Source organism: Peromyscus maniculatus, chromosome 1 (assembly GCF_049852395.1).
Source record: "Peromyscus maniculatus bairdii isolate BWxNUB_F1_BW_parent chromosome 1, HU_Pman_BW_mat_3.1, whole genome shotgun sequence".
NCBI classification, from domain to species: domain Eukaryota; kingdom Metazoa; phylum Chordata; class Mammalia; order Rodentia; family Cricetidae; genus Peromyscus; species Peromyscus maniculatus.
This window is the reverse complement of record NC_134852.1, coordinates 26,539,551-26,557,211: the sequence shown is the minus strand read 5'-3', so window position 1 is coordinate 26,557,211 and position 17,661 is coordinate 26,539,551. Positions and strand designations below refer to the sequence as shown.

The 17,661-nt window shown below is 38.7% G+C and overlaps 1 long non-coding RNA gene across 2 annotated transcripts; it reads right to left on the bottom strand.

The window, feature by feature from the left end:
* Window positions 1-1,020: 1,020 nt before the first annotated feature.
* Window positions 1,021-13,851, bottom strand: LOC143272563 (uncharacterized). 2 transcript variants are annotated; one of them, XR_013050223.1, is made up of 4 exons: window positions 11,802-13,851; window positions 10,400-10,514; window positions 9,483-9,656; window positions 1,021-8,792 (listed from the first exon to the last, which is right to left on the bottom strand). It is a non-coding gene; the product is annotated as an uncharacterized LOC143272563 (long non-coding RNA). The 2 variants fall into 2 exon arrangements; XR_013050219.1 differs by lacking the exon at window positions 11,802-13,851 and having other exon boundaries at window positions 10,400-11,268.
* Between the last annotated feature and the right edge of the window lie 3,810 nt (window positions 13,852-17,661).

Sequence of the window (17,661 nt, the reverse complement as noted above, 5' to 3'; positions counted from 1 at the left end):
CCCAGGTCAGTCTTGATGAGTGGATATCTATGTTGTTGATCTCAAGCATAACCCCCATCTCAGGTAGAACAGCTACTATGATCATGGGCAATGGGGCAATACCAAAAGTGACTTGGGAAAGAGTCTGACAGTCCATGGTATGGGTTATCATGTCTAATTAATTATTGACCTCCTCCTCTGCCTAAACCACCTTTCATGGCAGTTTACAGAGGACAACGGATCTTCACATTCTTTGCTTCTTTGCAGATCTGTCCAAATACTTCTCCCCCAAATGTCTTTCTAATTTGTCCTTATTTCCTTATTTGTTTTTATGTTTTCTTCTCTCATACAATGCCATCTCTCCATAGTCTCCCCTCCTTCCCTCCACAGAGATGTACTACTACCCTATTTCCCTTCAGAAAAGCACAGGTTTCCTGGGGTTATCAACTGAACACAACATACTAAGATGTAATAATAGTAGTCACAAACCCTCATATCAAAGCTAGAGAAGCCAACCTAGAAGGAAGAAAAATTCCCAAGATCAGACAAAAAAGTCAGAGACTCCTCATACTTCCCTTCTTAGGAGTCCCACTAACCAATGAGCAAAACAACCAGAGACTGTATGCAGAGGACTTAATACAGACCCATGCAGGCTGTGTGATTGCCTCTTCGGGCTCTCAGAGACAAAATGAGCTCTATTCAGATGAATCTGTGTGCTCTATTCACCTAGTGTCTTTGAACCCTCCTATAATCCTGCCTTACCCTGTTCCTTGAGATTCCCTGAGCTCTGCCTAATGTTTGGTTGTGGATCTCAGTATCTGGTACCATAAGCTGCTAGAGAAAGCATAACTGATGTCCATTGGACTAGACCCAATCTCTGAGTGAAACAGTATTTCTGTAGGTATTGTCTCATAGTTTTTTTTTTATGAGTGTGGCAGTAAGACCCTGCATAAACTTCCACAGATGAACAGAGCTAGATGGACTAATATGGGATTCTTCAAACAAAAACAACACTGGAATCCACAAACTGATTTTAACATATTTATTCATTTGGTATTTTATTTGGGTAGATATTGTTTACAGAGATGGATGTGACCATGGAGACAAGAGGAGGACTGAACAAGGGTCCTCTGCAAGAGCAAAAATTGCTTTTGCAACTTACTCATCTCTTTAGTCCCACACACTGAGTTAGGAGAAAAAATGTCTTCATTCTCTTCCACTTCTCTTGTAAGCAAACATTCATGTTTATTTTCTCCTTTCCAGAGTCCTTGACCATAAGTTCTGCTCAGTCCAATCCAGACAGTTTTCTCCAAAGAAACGCTGTTGTAATGTGCTTGGGGTCAGCAACTAAAATGAATTCCAGTTTCCAACTCATTGACAAAAATCAAGCCAGGACAGTAACAGCATAGTGCACAACATAGTTCAGCACTTCCCCTCCCTTAACCTGACAACTCATTTACAGCTGTATTATACCCTGAGCCACCATGCTGTCTTTCCCCAGTTCCACTGGAAATGTTCCACACATCCCATATCCTAACCAGGTGTCATTGATAACAACATTTAGCTGCTGCTTCTCGGAGACAAGTGTAGGACAAGGATGACCAGGTCCTAAGATTGCTTCAAGCATTTGAAAGGGGGCTCCAAGAAAGGGAGATGAGCAGAAGCCAAGGAATGATATGCTTCAGCCACTAAATGGGGATATGCGCCCACCATTGCCTTCCAGCCTGAGGTCTCAGAGGCCTCAGAAGCATGAACTGTAATGAAATCCAGTACCTGGGTTTTCAGTTGCCCTGAGCTGTGGAGGTCAGTTTTTGTCTTCTTACCACTGTCTTTCCAGTCCATTCTTGTATTGGGCCACCACTACCTACAAGGACTTATTGCTCATTTACAATTTATAGAAGTAATGGTTCACACCAACAAAATATTTTTCTCTGGCCAAATTTTCATACACAACTGAGGTAGGTAGACTACTGCTGCATTTTAACAACATTCATAAGAAAATGAATTTCACAAAGGATCACTTTACCATAGGAACAGATGGAGTGCCATTTCCCTCTGGGACGGTGTGCAAGCAACAGGTTTTTCAGAGAGCCTTTAGGATAAAAACATGCAATAATGGGTGGATTTGGTCCTTTGACTGACTCTATTGAAAGATTGGTTACCTGTATATTAAGCAGCATTTTTGCATTAAGTAGTTCAACATAAACCTGAATTTTACAATTTTGTGTTGCTTTTGTGAGTTTCAACTTAACTCAATCTATAAAACATTCAGTGAATACTCACTCTTAGTTCTATTTAAAAATAAAAATCTATCAAGCACTTTCCCTCCCTTAACCTGACAACTCATTTACAGCTGTATTATACCCTGAGCCACCATGCTGTCTTTCCCCAGTTCCACTGGAAATGTTCCACACATCCCGTATCCTAACCAGGTGTCATTGATAACAACATTTAGCTGCTGCTTCTTGGAGACAAGTGTAGGACAAGGCTGACCAGGTCCTAAGATTGCTTCAAGCATTTGAAAGGGGGCTCCAAGGGGACCAGTCAGTGGCTTGATAGAGGCCTCAGTCAATAAGAGTGCTTGATGCCCACACACAACAAACTGAGTTTGAATTATCATCAACCACATAAAAAGCTGGGCATGGACACATGCACTTGTAACCCAGTCTGTGGGTGGAGACAGGGTATCATTTGGCCTTGTTGGCTGCTAGAGGTGCTCCAGGTTCAGTCAGAGACCTTATGTCAAGTGGGTAAGTGAGAGAATGACACAAGAAACCAATATCCTCCTCTTCCCTTCATGTCTGCACACAGACATATGCAAAATGTACAACATACAATACACACAAACACACACACACACACACACACACACACACACACACACACACACACACACACATCTAGAAACACTAGAGGGAGGATGGTGGTTTTTCCACACACTTTTTTCTGATGGTTACAGTAACTGATGACTTTCTTGTTGTTGCTCAAAGCACTTAAAGCTCTTATTTCATTCTTCTTCCTCTACTCCTAAAGCACCATGGCCCCTTCTCTGTCAAGAAACTTTATAGGCATTTTAAGCATATCATTGTGTGTCATGCTCTCTCCCAAGAAATTGGTTTGGTAGAATGTGAAGTATACTCTATCTTGAAGCATCAAGCGGACAACCAGTTCAGAAGTCACCACTTTTTTAGTGCTTTGAATTGCTTTTTGATAGTCTGTTCACAAGCATATGATGAAACTGTCACAGGACTATTTTTATACTCTACAGGTGTTTCTTTATTGCTTAGTCTTTATGAGGCAGTTGAGAGTAACAATGTCCCCTCAGCTCTACTCCATCCAAACTACACTGAAGATCTCCATATTTCAGCGCTTATGGTTTATAAGTTCTGGGCCAAACACTTTGTTTTCCTACCTGCCACCTTCCTGGGGCTTCACCTCAGTTGTGGAACTCATTGAGGGGACTATTACCCTACTGTACAGAAGCATATCCATAAGCCCACTCTGAGGCGATCTTCAGCAAAGCCTGGGAGAGTCTTGAACCTTGCCAGTTTACTCACACTCTCTCCAGCAGACAGCTCACCCAAATGTAACAGTGAACCAAATTAATGCCCTGCAAACTAATATTGTTACATATATGTGCATGGCATGTGATGTGCAGTGTATTTGTATGTATGTGTGATTTCAGGTACATACATGCCATTTCCTCAAAGAGGAAAGTAATTTGTGGGCTCCCTGTAATACTTTCTGAAAACTCAGAATGATCCCCAATTCTGTAAGCTCTCAGAAAAGATAAAGATCTCAAACTAGAACTCCTAATGAAGGTATAGTTCAAAAGCTGATTTCAGAAGAGTTTTGAAAAGGTAAGGCGAGTCAAATGGACATCAGTGTGTATGGTTAACACAAGGAGCCTCATTTTCTAATACACAGAGTTGGTACTTGGGAAATGCTGGTTGAGTATAAACCTCATGTCCATATGAACTAAAAAGAACAACTTTTTAGTCTAAAATATAGTGATAATACTGTGGGTACTGTAACACAAAGCAAAATTTCAGTATATAAAATTGTGTGCCGGGAGATGGTGGCGCATGCCTTTAATCCCAGCACTCGGGAGGCAGAGGTAGGCGGATCTCTGTGAGTCCGAGGCCAGCCTGGGCTACCAAGTGAGTTCCAGGAAAGGCGCAAAGCTATACAGAGAAACCCTGTCTCGAAAAACCAAAAAAAAAAAAAAAATTGTGTCTATCTGAGAATACATCCAAGAAATAAATTAGTTATTTTTGAATTTCCCTAGGATTAGGGTATTGTTAAACCTTACCTGCAGAGAGGCCTTGGGTCAGTACTGTAATGTATTTCTAAAAATAAAAACAAAATGCATTACATTACAACTCTAGAAAAATATAGCCTATAAAAATGATTAGACTCATTGTTAGCATCAATTTCTTCAAGACCAATCTAGAGATTATTCTAGAGAAAATATTCATCTGTAGGCAATTACTTCAGTTAGAATTCTTCCATATTCTGTATATTTCACATCAAAGAAGACATATATTCATCAAGCAAAATGCCTAAAATAAACACCCATACACAACTGTGATGATATTAATGAGCTCTCTCAGACTGATGGGTAGCAGCATCCTTACCAGTAAAAGTATCACCAATTGACAGTGTCACAAAATAGCTTCTTGGGGTTCTTGTTTGACTTTGGGCTAATGATACAAGAAAAAATGTCTAGACTGGGTGTGGTGGCACCCAACTTTAATCCCAGCATTGGAGAGGCAAAGGCAGGTGGATCCTTATGACTTCCAGGACAGCCAGAATGTAACAGTGAGACTGTGTCTCAAAAATAAAACAACAAACAAAATAGAGAGCCAAAAAGGAAAAAAAACCAAGAGCCTATACATACTTTTTCTTCGGGAAAACAAAGTATCTTGTTCAGCTTTTTAGTTGGAATTGTTCACGTTAGGATACAAATTCCTACCACTGGGTCTAGATGTTAGCTACTGTCCTTTGTATCATAATGAAACCTCACAGAAAGAAACAGAAGATGGACAAAGATCTTCACAGAACAGCATGAGTGAGGACAACATCCTGAATCTCCTCGTCCCTCTGAGTGAAGAAGCTCCTCAGCTCTAGTTATCACTGTCTTTCCAGTCCATTCCTTTATTGGGTCACCACTACCTACAAGGACTTATTGCTCACTTACAAGTTATCAAGTGATGGTTCACACCAACAAAATATTTTTCTCTGGCCAAATTTTCATACAAAACTGAGGTAGGTAGACTACTGCTGCATTTTAACAACATTCATAAGAAAATGAATTTCACAAAGGATCACTTTACCACAGGAAGCGATGGAGGGCCATTATCCTCTGGGACAGGTATGAGAGCATCAGGTTTTTCAGGGAGCCTTTAGGAAAAAAAACATGCAATAATGGGTGGATTTGGTCCTTTGATCGACTCTATTGAAAGATTGGTTACCTGCATATTAAGCAGCATTTTTGCATTACGTATTTCAACATACACCCAAATTTTACAGTTTTGTGTTGCTTTTGTGAATTTCAACTTAACTCAATCTATAAAACATTCAGTGAAGACTCACTCTTAGTTCTATTTAAAAATCAAAATCAAAACAGTCAGTGGCCTGGTAGAGGCCTCAGACAATAAGAGTGCTTGATGCCCACACACAACAAACTGAGATTGAATGATCATCAACCACATAAAAAGCTGGGCATGGACACATGCACTTGTAACCCAGTCTGTGGGTGGAAGAGACAGGGTATTATTTGGGCTTGTTGGCTGCTAGAGCTGCTCCAGGTTCAGTCAGAGACCTTATGTCAAGTGGGTAAGTGAGAGAATGACACAAGAAACCAATATCCTCCTCTTCTCTTCATGTCGCACACAGACATAGGCAAACCAGGCAACACACATCTATGCACACTAGAGACAGGATGGTGGTTTTTGCACACACTTTGTTCTGATGGTTGCAGTAACTAACTGATGGCCTTGTGGTTGTGTGCTCTAGCACTGAATGCTCCCTTTTCATTCTTCTCTAAAGTACCAAGGCCTCTTTTCTATCAAGAAACTTTTAGGCATTTCATTGATTCTCATCATCTCTCCCAGCATAGTTTGGTAGAAAATGAAATACGCTCTATCTCTAAGCAACAAGCTGCCAACAATCTCAGAAGTCACTCCTTTTTTGGTGCTTTGAAGCTGCTTTTTCCAACACCCCCACCCCCACGCAGGCAGGCACACAGGGACAAGGAAGTGGGGTTCTTCTACATCCTTTGTTCTATTTGATGCAGTAGGTATATTTTATAGTTGTATATGTACATGAACAGTTCCTTTATTACTCCTGGTTCATCCCTCCTGTCCTGAGCCTATAGCACAAAGTCCCTTCTCTGTTCTCTAAGAGATAGATTTGGTGGAACAGGAGAGCAACTCTTGCCTTTACTCTCACAAGCCAACATATGGTTGACAGGTTATAGGTGGCCTTGCATTTTTTGTTGTTGTTACCTGTTTGCTAGTAGATGCCAGACCATCACCAAATGTTGCCGTTTAATGTGAAGTCTCAGCCTGTTTCAAAACTCATGGGAGGGGAGCACAGTCTCTCTGTCTCCTGTCCTTCCTGGCTATATCTAAGCTCTAGGTGCCTGGGGTTTGTAGTTGGAGAACTCTGATTCAATAGCTGTATTTTTCTTGCTTCCATGTTGGGCTTCACCCAGTTGAGTGAACCTTCTCTACAGAACCATGTCTGAAGGCTACTGCTGATGGGATCCCCAGCAGAGCCAAAAACCTTGAGTCTTAGTTCTTTATACTCATTGTGGATAACTGTTCCTAACCATGACTGCTGTTTCAGGAGTGTGGGTGCACAGATTCACATCTGACCAACACAGCATTGAGACATTTCAGACAGAATCCACACACCCCCCCCCAAAAAAAGAAAAGAAGTAGCGAAAAAACAAAAGGAATACTGTCTGGTAATAGCATTTAACCTTCACTAAAAAATACTAAAATGATCACAAATTTCACTGTGATAAATTAAGTTGAAATTTTTCAAAGTAAACAACATTAATGTGGTTTCCCTAACTAGTAGAAAATCACCAATCAAATCAGATTTCGAATGATGAACTGTTGTTTTTAAATGGGAAGCTGAGCCCTGACACACACTGTTCTCTTGTTTTGGTTTGTTTTGTCTTGGCTGGAACAGTCCCTTTCCCAGCTCAGGCTATGTGCCTCTGAGTTGAAGCCAATCTTTCTCCTGTCACTTTAGTATTCCTTACTTAAAGAATTGTCACTCTCAAGAACAGGACTAAGATTGTAAAAAACAGGACACATTACCTATTTGACTCAACCTGGTCCTCCATTGAAAACTGGGCCATCTCTTGTTTTCCTTTAGAAGAAGCCATTTTAATTGCTGTCAACCCACACTGTAAAGAAAAAAATTACACTTTATAAATCAACATGCTTCTCAACTGAAAATTTATCAGAGATTCTGTAAAGAATCAGTCATAAAGGACAGATTTTCCTTCATCCCTTGCTGCACGTTCACACACACACAGCTGGACCCTTCCTTATGACACACCATTGCCCTGTCAAACATTGCCTGTGAGCACCCCTCCTCTCCAGAACTCTCCACAAACACTCACTGGTTCCAAGCTTCTTAGCTCCATGGAGATGTGACTCCATTGCCCCAACCCCATTATGTGGCATCTAGGTTTGGTGTGCCTTTGTTCGGTAAGAGAGCTCAAGTGGCCTCTCTGGAGCAGTTTGTTAACCTATTTTTCCAAACTATGTCTTCCCTAAACTGTGAATTATTATCTCCCAACCTGAACAGCATTTCCTATACACATAGAAAATTTGAACAAATTAAATAAAAAATGTCTTCTTGGTTTGTCTTCTACAATGATTAATTTCCAAACTTGCCTGAGTGCCAGTTGACCTTTCTCATTTTCCACTCCAGCCTTATCTCTGAGAATCAAGCCCCATCAGTAACTTCGTAATTGCAACAGACTTCCATGTTGGGCTTCACCCAGTTGTGTGAACCTTCTCTACAGAACCATGTCTAAAGGTACTGCTGATAGGTTCCCCAGTAGAGCCAAAAACCTTGACTCTTATTTCTTTATACTCATCGTGGACAATTGTCCCTAACCATGACTGCTGTTTCAGGAGTGTGGGTTCACAGATTCACATCTGACCAACACAGCATTGAGACATTTCAGACAGGACAAAAAAAAAAATGAATGGCATCTGGTAATAGCATCTAAATGTCATGATTGTTCAAAAGCCATTTAAAGCAGAGTGAGTGATCAAATAGACAACATGATTTTGAAAAACTATGTTGAACATAACATTTTAAAGGAAAATATATAAGAAACAATGAAAACACTAAAATGATGACAAATTTCACTGTTAAAAATAATTAAAGGTGAAACTTTTCAAAATAAACAACATCAATGTGGTTTCCTTAACTAATAGAAAATCACCAATCAAATCAGATTTTGAATGATGAACTGTTGTTTTTAAATGGGAAGCTGAGCCCTGATGCACATTCTTCTTTTGTTTTAGTTGGAACAGTCCCTTTTTCTAGCTCCCACTCACTATGTGCCTCTGAGTTGAAGCCAATCTTCCTCCTATCATTTTAGTATTCCTTACTTAAAGAATTGTCACTCTCAAGAACAGGACTAAGATTGTAAACAAGAAGAAACATTACCTATATGACTGAACCTCCAAAGGCACATTTGAACCATTCTGTATTAAGAACTCTGCCATTTGCTCTTTTTGCTCAAATAATGCTAGTTTCAATTGTGTCAAACCATACTGTAAAAAAAAATGACACTTTATAAATCAACATGCTTCTCAACTGAAAATTTATCACAGATTCTGCAAACAATCAGTCACAAAGGACAGATTTTCCTCCATCCCTTGCTGCACATTGACACACACACACAGCTGGCCTCTTCCTGTTGACACACCATTGCCCTGTCCAACACTGCCTGTGAGCACCCCTCCTCTCCAGAACTCTCCACAAACACTCACTGGTTCCAAGCTTCTTAGCTCCATGGAGATGTGACTCCATTGCCCCAACCCCATCATGTGGCATCTAGGTTTGGTGTGCCTTTGTTCAATGAGTGATACAAGTTGCCTCTCTGGAGCACTTGGTTCATCTGTTTTTCCAAATTATTTCTCCCCTAAACAGAGAATTACTATCTGTTTATTCTACAGACATTTTCTTTAAAATTAATTTAATTTTATTGTGTGTGTGTGTGTATGTGAAGTATATGTGGGCCCAAATCCTTGATCTGTTGAATTTTAAAATTAAGCCCTATTCTAAAACAAAATAGGCTGTACTGTGTTCCTTTAAACTATGTATAAAAAATAAAAAACATATATGGAGAAATGTTTTACTCTGAACAGATTCATTGAAACTGCTTGAGCTTTGGCATGTGATCGGTGAATCAGAGTGTCATTGCTGGAAGTATACTGGGGATGTCATTGAATGATGTTTACCTCGGTTTTTGCTTCTATGTCAGACTTATAATCCAAAAGTTTTCTTACAGTTGTTTTGTTGCCGCTTGAAACAGCGTGGTGCAGGTCTATATTTCCACTTAAATCCCTCAGGTGGGGATCCGCACCCTCAAAGAGTAATATGGACACACACTCCACATTGTCCCTCTGTGTGGCCTATGGGTATTGTATAAAGAAAGAGATCTTCAATTCAAGAAAGTCAAGATAAATATTTCTAAAATTGCATTGAACAGTTATCCTTAGATCAGACAAATTGCTTAGGTTATACATATTATCCCTCTCTTTTTGAGACAGGTCTTCTTAAGAACCCCAGTCTTGTCTAAACTCATAATCTCCCCACCAAAGTTTTTCAAGTGGTAGAATTTCAGGGCTATGCCACAACACCTAGATATTGAAGTATCTCATCAGTACTAGTTGGTTATTGTTGTAGTGAGGGTGGTTGCTTGTTCATTTGTTTTGCTAACTTGACACAGGCTGAAGACTCCTGGAAAGAGGGATCCTTGTTTGAGGAATTGCCTCTATCAGATTGGACTGTGGGAAAGTCTGTGGATCATTTTCTTGATTGAGGCTCATGTGGGAGGGTACATCTTCCTATAGGTGGTGGCACAACTGGGCAGGTAGTCCAGAGTAGTATAAGAAAGCTGAGCAAGCCTTGGAAAAGCCATGGAAAAGCAGCATTCCCCCAATGATCTCTGCTTCAGTTACTGCCTCTGGTTCCTGATTTGAGCTCCTGCCCTGGTTTCCCTTCATGATGGTCTGGACTGTGATGTGGAATTGTAGGCCAAATAAACATTTCCTCTTCCAAGTTGGTTTTGGTCAGTGTTTTATCACAGCAACAAAAAAGCAAACAAGAACAAGATCTAATCCAATTTATACCCAAACTGCTGTCCAATAGCTACCTTAATCAAGGGTGTGCAGCCTTCATCATTCTGGACATCAATAGAGGCCTTTTTGGCTAACAACAATTTTACCACATCTGGATGATTGTGTGCACAGGCATAATGGAGTGACGTCCTACAAATTGAGAGGACATTTTAGAAAATTACAGATTACCATAGAAGGCACATTCAACTCTAAATATTAGATAGCAAACTTCATTTCCTTCTAATGTAAGAGAAGTAACTGGGATTTTATTATTTACTTATTTTTCTACTCAAGTATTCATTTGATATGCTACGGATATAGTGCATGGCCGTCCCATTTCAGGTAAGTGCTCTAGCACAAGTTTCACCCTTCCTTAGAGTAGCCCATCTGCATAACAGAACACCCAATAGATTTAACTCAGCTTGGATTTAAATCCTACTCTAATTGCTGTTATAAACTAGGTATATATTATTAGTACCCAGTAGGTAGGATTGCAGGCCAGTGCCTCTGTGCCTATCTTGCTCTTTCTTTCACATTTTAGCATCACTGACATCTCTACCACTTACAATTCATGATATTTTATGACTATAATTGGCAATATTATGTTATATATTAGGCTTTCTATGTGCTCCATGACTCAATTTCCCCATTCACAGGATAGAGATTCAACACTGTAGCTATCTTACATCATGCTACTGTGATGCTTCAATTCATGTCTTCAAGAGGATCGACAAGTGCTTCCAGCACCTGACAGTCAGTGTTTGGTGGATACAATAATGATTAGTCTTTCTACTGATAACAAACACAGTATTTCAATGAAGAGAAATAACAGAATTCTACTTAATGTGCAGACACAAAAATTTTTAATTTAATATTTTAAAACTATATTCCCCAAGATGACCTTGAACTTGGTAATTCTCCCAGTAGGTAGGATTGCAGGTCAGTGCCACTGTGCCGACCTTACTCTTTATTTTACATTTTAGCATTGCTAAAATCTATGCCATGATATTTTATGACTATAATTGGCAATATTTTTAACTTTGATACTATACAACATAAAAGGTTATCATGTAGTTCACTGTGCCTTACATTAAATGAAATATGATACGATCTCAGGCCCATGGGTGGTGCACGCCAGTAGGATTTGCTGAAGAAGGCAGAGGCAGGAGGATCCAAGTAACAGCACCAAATGAAAGGATCAATGGCACTGTTGGTGCAGCTGATTACCAGTGGAAAAGTCACGAGCCAGGGCCACAACTACCAGAGTTACAGAGAGCTTTATTGGAAGGAGGAAGGGGATAGGAAAGAGGGTGGCCAGGGAGAGAGAGAGAGAGAGAGAGAGAGAGAGAGAGAGAGAGAGAGAGAGAGAGAGAGAGAGAGAGAGAGAAGCTGGGACACAGCAGAAGGAAGGGTGAGATTTTAGCTCTGAGTTCTGACCTCTTGGCTTTCTCTTTTACATTGTTTCTGTGTTTCTCATTTAATAAGATGGTTGGTTACATCTACATATGGCGCCCAACGTGACAAGAATCCATTAAAAACTGCTTGGCTTGGCGGCAGTTATTGATTTAAAAGACTGTTTCTTTTCAATACCCTTACAAGAAAAAGACAGAGAAAGATTTGCTTTTACAGTGCCTACTTATAATAATTATCAACCGGTTAAAAGATTTCAATGGAGGGTCCTCTCTCAGGGAATGGTGAATAGCCCAACTCTGTGCCAATATTTTGTACAACAGCCATTGGAAGTGATATGTAAAAAATTTCCTAAATCTATAATTTATCATTATATGGACGATATTTTACTAGCTGACTCAAATGCAGATACTTTAGAAAGAATGATTGAAGAATTAAAGAAAATTTTGCCTTGCTGGGGATTACAAATTGCTCCTGAAAAAATACAAAGAGGAGATTCTATTAATTATTTAGGATATAAAATAGAGCTACAAAAAATTAGACCCCAAAAGGTGCAAATTAGGAGAGATAGACTACAGACTCTTAATGACTTTCAAAGATTATTTGGAGATATTTCTCATCTACGAACTATTGTTGGGGTAAAAAATGATGAAGTGACTAATTTGTTCAAAACCTTAGAAGGTGACAAGGACTTAAATAGTCCAAGAGAATTATCACCTGAAGCTAAAAAAGAATTGGCCTTGGTAGAAAAGAAAGTACATGAAGGGCATGTGGATCGTATTGATCCAAAGCTGGATTGCATTTTGGTTATTTTACCTTCTAGGCGTTCTCCTACTGGAATATTAATGCAGAGGGAAGATATTATATTGGAATGGATATTTTTACCAAATAAACCAAATAAAAAATTAAAAACTTGCGTGGAAAAAAATCTCTGACTTGATTTGCAAAGGAAAATTGAGACTTCGTCAATTAGCAGGAATAGAGCCAGCAGAAATTGTCGTACCATTAACTAAGGAGGACATTGAAAAATTATGGACAGAAAGTGAACCTTGGCAAAGAGCTTGCAGTAATTTTTTTGGGAGAAATTAACAGCAAATATCCCAAAAGCGATAGAATTGATCTTATAAAGAGAGCTGATTGGATCTTGCCTTGAATTGTACGGCAAAAACCCATATCTGGAGTTCGGACATTTTATACAGATGCCAACAAACAAGGAAAGGCAGGTTACAAATCAGAAAATTTAAGTAAAGTGGTTCAAAGTCCGTATAATTCAGTTCAAAAATCAGAATTGTATGCTATTCTGTTGTTATTAATGGATTTTTCAGAACCTCTCAACATAGTAACTGACTCTCAGTATGCTGAAAGTGTGGTGTTACATATTGAGACTGCAGAATTTATCCCTGGTGTTTGAGAATTAACTTCACTATTTATTAAATTACAAGATACAATCAGGAAAAGGAATCATCCTTTATATATAACTCACATTCTATCCCATACTGGTCTCCCAGGCCCTCTAGCACAAGGCAATGATGAGATTGATAAATTATTGATAGGAAATGTGCTGGAGGCCTCAGAATTTCATAAAAAATATCATGTCAATAGTAAAGGCTTAAAAAAGGATTTTTCCATAACCTGGCAACAAGCCAAAGAAATAGTAAAGAAATGTCCTACTTGTTCCTTCTACAATCAAACGCCATTACCAGCAGGATGTAAACCAAAGGGTACTCAGAGAAATGAAATCTGGCAGATGGACGTTTTTCACTTTGCAGAATTTGGAAAATTGAAATATGTACACCACACCATCGATACTTATTCAGGATTTCAATGGGCAACTGCTTTGAGTTCTGAAAAAGCTGATTCTGTAATCACTCATTTGCTAGAAGGTATGGCCATCATGGGTATACCTGCACAAATCAAAACTGACAATGCTCCATCATATGTCTCTGTTAAAATGAAACAGTTTTTTTGCTTATTACAATATAAAACATATTACAGGCATACCACATAATCCTACAGGTCAAGCAGTTATAGAAAGATCAAACAGAACTCTAAAGGATATGCTAAATAAACAGAAATAGGTAACAAAAACCCCCAGAAATAGACTGCATAATGCTCTATTAACTTTGAATTTTCTGAATGCCAATGAGAAAGGAACAACAGCTGCAGAGAGACACTGGATAATAGAAAAAAACTACAGAATTAAATCAGCCTATATACTTTAAGGATGTGCTGACCTCAGAATGGAAACCAGGACATGTGTTACATTGGGGACGAGGTTTTCCTTTTGTTTCTACAGGAGAAGATAAGCTGTGGGTACCATCAAAAATGATAAAGGTTCGATTTGAACAACAGAGACCTCTTAATTAGAGGAGATGATAGTTCATCAACCAGCATGAACATCCAATTTAAACTAACTTGTATCAATAACACATGCCTTTTCATTTAATCAGATAATAACTTGCCAAAAAGGAACAGCCCCAAAATTAATCTTGGGGAAAGGTTTTTGTTTTTGTCTTCTAGGAGAATGAAGGTTAAGGAATCTGAAGAACACTGGACAAATGAGACAACTGAAGAAAAGGGACAAATCATCTATCCCAACAGAGTGAAACGGTGTATGGGTATATATTATCTAAAAAATTTTATGTCTTCCTAAATGATTGTTTCTGCTTTTCTCTAAAGATTTAAAACTATTGGTCTTCTAATAGTCCCAGTTCAATTAAAATTTAAAGCTGACTTTGGAGTTGGAGAATGGCTCTCTCCTTCTTTAAACTCAAGCATGTTGTTAAAAGGAAAATGCAAACTCCCTGTATCATGCCAGAATAAAAGAGCCATTTTCTGCTATGGTACAGGACAAAAGCCAAATTAATTAAGGGACTATTCTATTACTAAACTCAACTCTTTGATCCTATTCTGATTCTTTAAACTTTTCTTAAAGTATGAATTTTATATCAAAATTTACAAGATTAATATATATATAGATATATAGATATATATTCATTTTAAACTTTGTTAAGATATGAATGGTCATATAGAGTACTAACTAATTCTAGAAAAAAAAAAGGCTTCAATTACCTGCATATATATGTCTTTGTGTTCGAGTCTCTTATCAGTTTTCTGCAGGAAATCACGGCCAGGCCTAACATCAACTGAAGTCTCCAGAAAGAAGATGGGGCCCCACAACAACAACAATTCCACGTGGACAATAATAATATCATTAAGCTGACAAACATCATCCACAGATCAGCTTTGAACTACAAGGTGCTCAGAGCAATTTTGAGATGACTAGCTGAGATGATCCAGTCACAAAGACTACTTGAATAAGGACTTGAGATAAACCCTGAACTTTGGCATTATACACAGACTGGATAATGAAGGATATAGTTACCTTTCCTAGAATTTGACAATTAACCTAAAATTTTTCTTTCAGGATAAAGAAAACTTCGCCCATACCCAGCAGGAAGCAATTTTAAGAATACGACGCCCACATTCCCAAAGAGGTGGTGTGGGGCGGGTGGTTTTTTGGTCTTTTTAATGGGTTTTGGGTCTGGGATAATTTTCAGTGTTTAGGGGGATTGGTTACAAGTTATTGTCAAGGGTTAGGAAAAAGGCTAAGCAAGGGAGATTAAATTTAAGGTTCTTATAATAAAAAGAAAGAAAGAAAGAAAGAAAGAAAGAAAGAAAGAAAGAAAGAAAGAAAGAAAGAAAGAAAGAAAGAAAGAGACAATTACTAGTTTTAAATACTTTACATTGGATTGGATTGTTTTATATTGTAAACAAATTTGAAATTGATATTGTTAGAAAATGCTATATGTATATTTCTAATTGTATTTATACCATTCATTTAACAATGTAATGCAATTTTCTGATCCTTGAATGTTATTATTACCAACTATTAGGTTATAAAGAAATGAAAGTTAGTAGTTAGACATTATAATAGAACTTGTAGTCATATTAGATATGTTTTAAAAATTGAGCAGAGATGTTTTAGACAGGTCATCTTCAAACCCTTCAGAGATCTACAGAATATGGCATTTAAAATATTTTAATAACTTAGAAAATTTTTCTTTTTTGAGACATGTCAGCTCCTGGCAGTACCAATCTACTTCAGAGAAAATATGGGCATTGAAGAAACTGCATATGGAGTCAACTTTCATTGTGGCAAAAGTTAGCCACTGGACAACAAAGTATCCTCGAATCAAAAGGACAAAATGGACAGACAGAACACGAAACAAAGGACTACTGATTCTTGCCAAAACAAGTGTGGTTATGGCTTTATCAAAAGGCATCTTCTGAGGCCAGGACAATATGGCCCCATCCCTGAAGTGGCCTTCGCAATCCGGAAAAGGTACAGTGTCCATTTCCTCGAAGGCAGCTTAACAGGCAGAGGGCCGATGGCTTCTGTTGTGCAATGGAACAGCAGCTGAAAGCTCACGCCTCTCAATAGTAGACTGGCACTTAATAGAGGGATGTGGAGAAGAAGGGGATGCTGAGATGAAGCCATATATACACAGCCAAGAACAATGGACAGCTGAATTAAAAAACTGTCAACAATTTCCAGAATTTAAAATCCTGAATCATGATAGAACACTAGTGGAATTCAGGTGTTTCTGGTATGTGGACTGCTCTCAGCCAATGTGAGGTTGAACTGTTGACCTTGTGTACATCCTACTTCACAAATGAGTCTGTCAGATACACTAAGCCTATAGGCTGAAGATGATGCCCCAACACTTGCGGAGAAACCTCAGGTGACTGCCCAGGCAGCTGGCTGTTTCTGTCAACTCACAAATTTTTTGGAAGTTGCTTGCATGCACTTCCTGTTTTTATTTTTGTTAGCTAATATTATTCCCTTCTTGGGTCTCTGAGGGAGTTGAAGATTAGTTAGTTATGGTTGAAGATTAGTTAGTTATAGTTGAAAATTTATTAGGATAGAAAGTGCATTAGATATATCTTGGATTTACCAAAATAGGATAGATAATGGAATCATTTTCTCTGATTTGTCAAATACCTGTTTAGGTATTTATTACTTGTATATATTGTATATACTTACTGTACTTTTGTATATAATTTTTCTTTTGTTAGTTATAACCTTTTGCTTTTTTTTCTTTTATTAAAATAGAAAACGGGAAATGTGGTGGTATTCCAATTGTACTGAAATGTGATTTTGATTGTATGTTAATAAATAAAGTTGCCTGGGGGTCAGAGCTATTAGAGCCATAGAGTGTGGAAGTGGTGGCACACGCCTTTAATCCCATAGATCTCTGTGTGTTCAGGGATACAGTCAGCATTGGAGACATATGCCTTTAAGACCTATGGGGCTGTACATTCAGACAGTGACGTGACAGTCACGTGTTTGGGTTTACAACCAATGACAAGGCAGAATGACTAGAAAAATGACTTACACACAGGAAATAGCTCTCTTTTCGGGAAGCTGGGACACAGCAGAAGGAAGGGTAAGATTTTAGCTCTGAGTTCTGACCTCTTGGCTTTCTCTTTTACATTGTTTCTGTGTTTCTTACTTAATAAGACAGTTGGTTACATCTACAGATGGGAATCATAATTTGGTGGAACATTTTATTGCTCACCTCCTTTGAACTTTGTAGGTTGCATCCGGGATCATGAAACCTTGTCCTCAAGGAGGAACATGTTCAGGACAGTTGAAGCTGAGAAACCTTGGGGCCCTTCTTTGAAGTGCATGGCATCTTCAGAAATAGGGAATTGCACTGTACAAGTTGGATGGAGCCAAGCAAGGCAGTAGCATTGGTTTCTAATGTTTTGGTAGTCTCTTCAACAGCCCTGACTCCAAACTCAAAAAAGGGTTTCTTATGGCTGATGTTGCAGCCTTTTTTAGGTGGCCCCTGTCTCTTGGATGGAGTATTGTTAACACAGA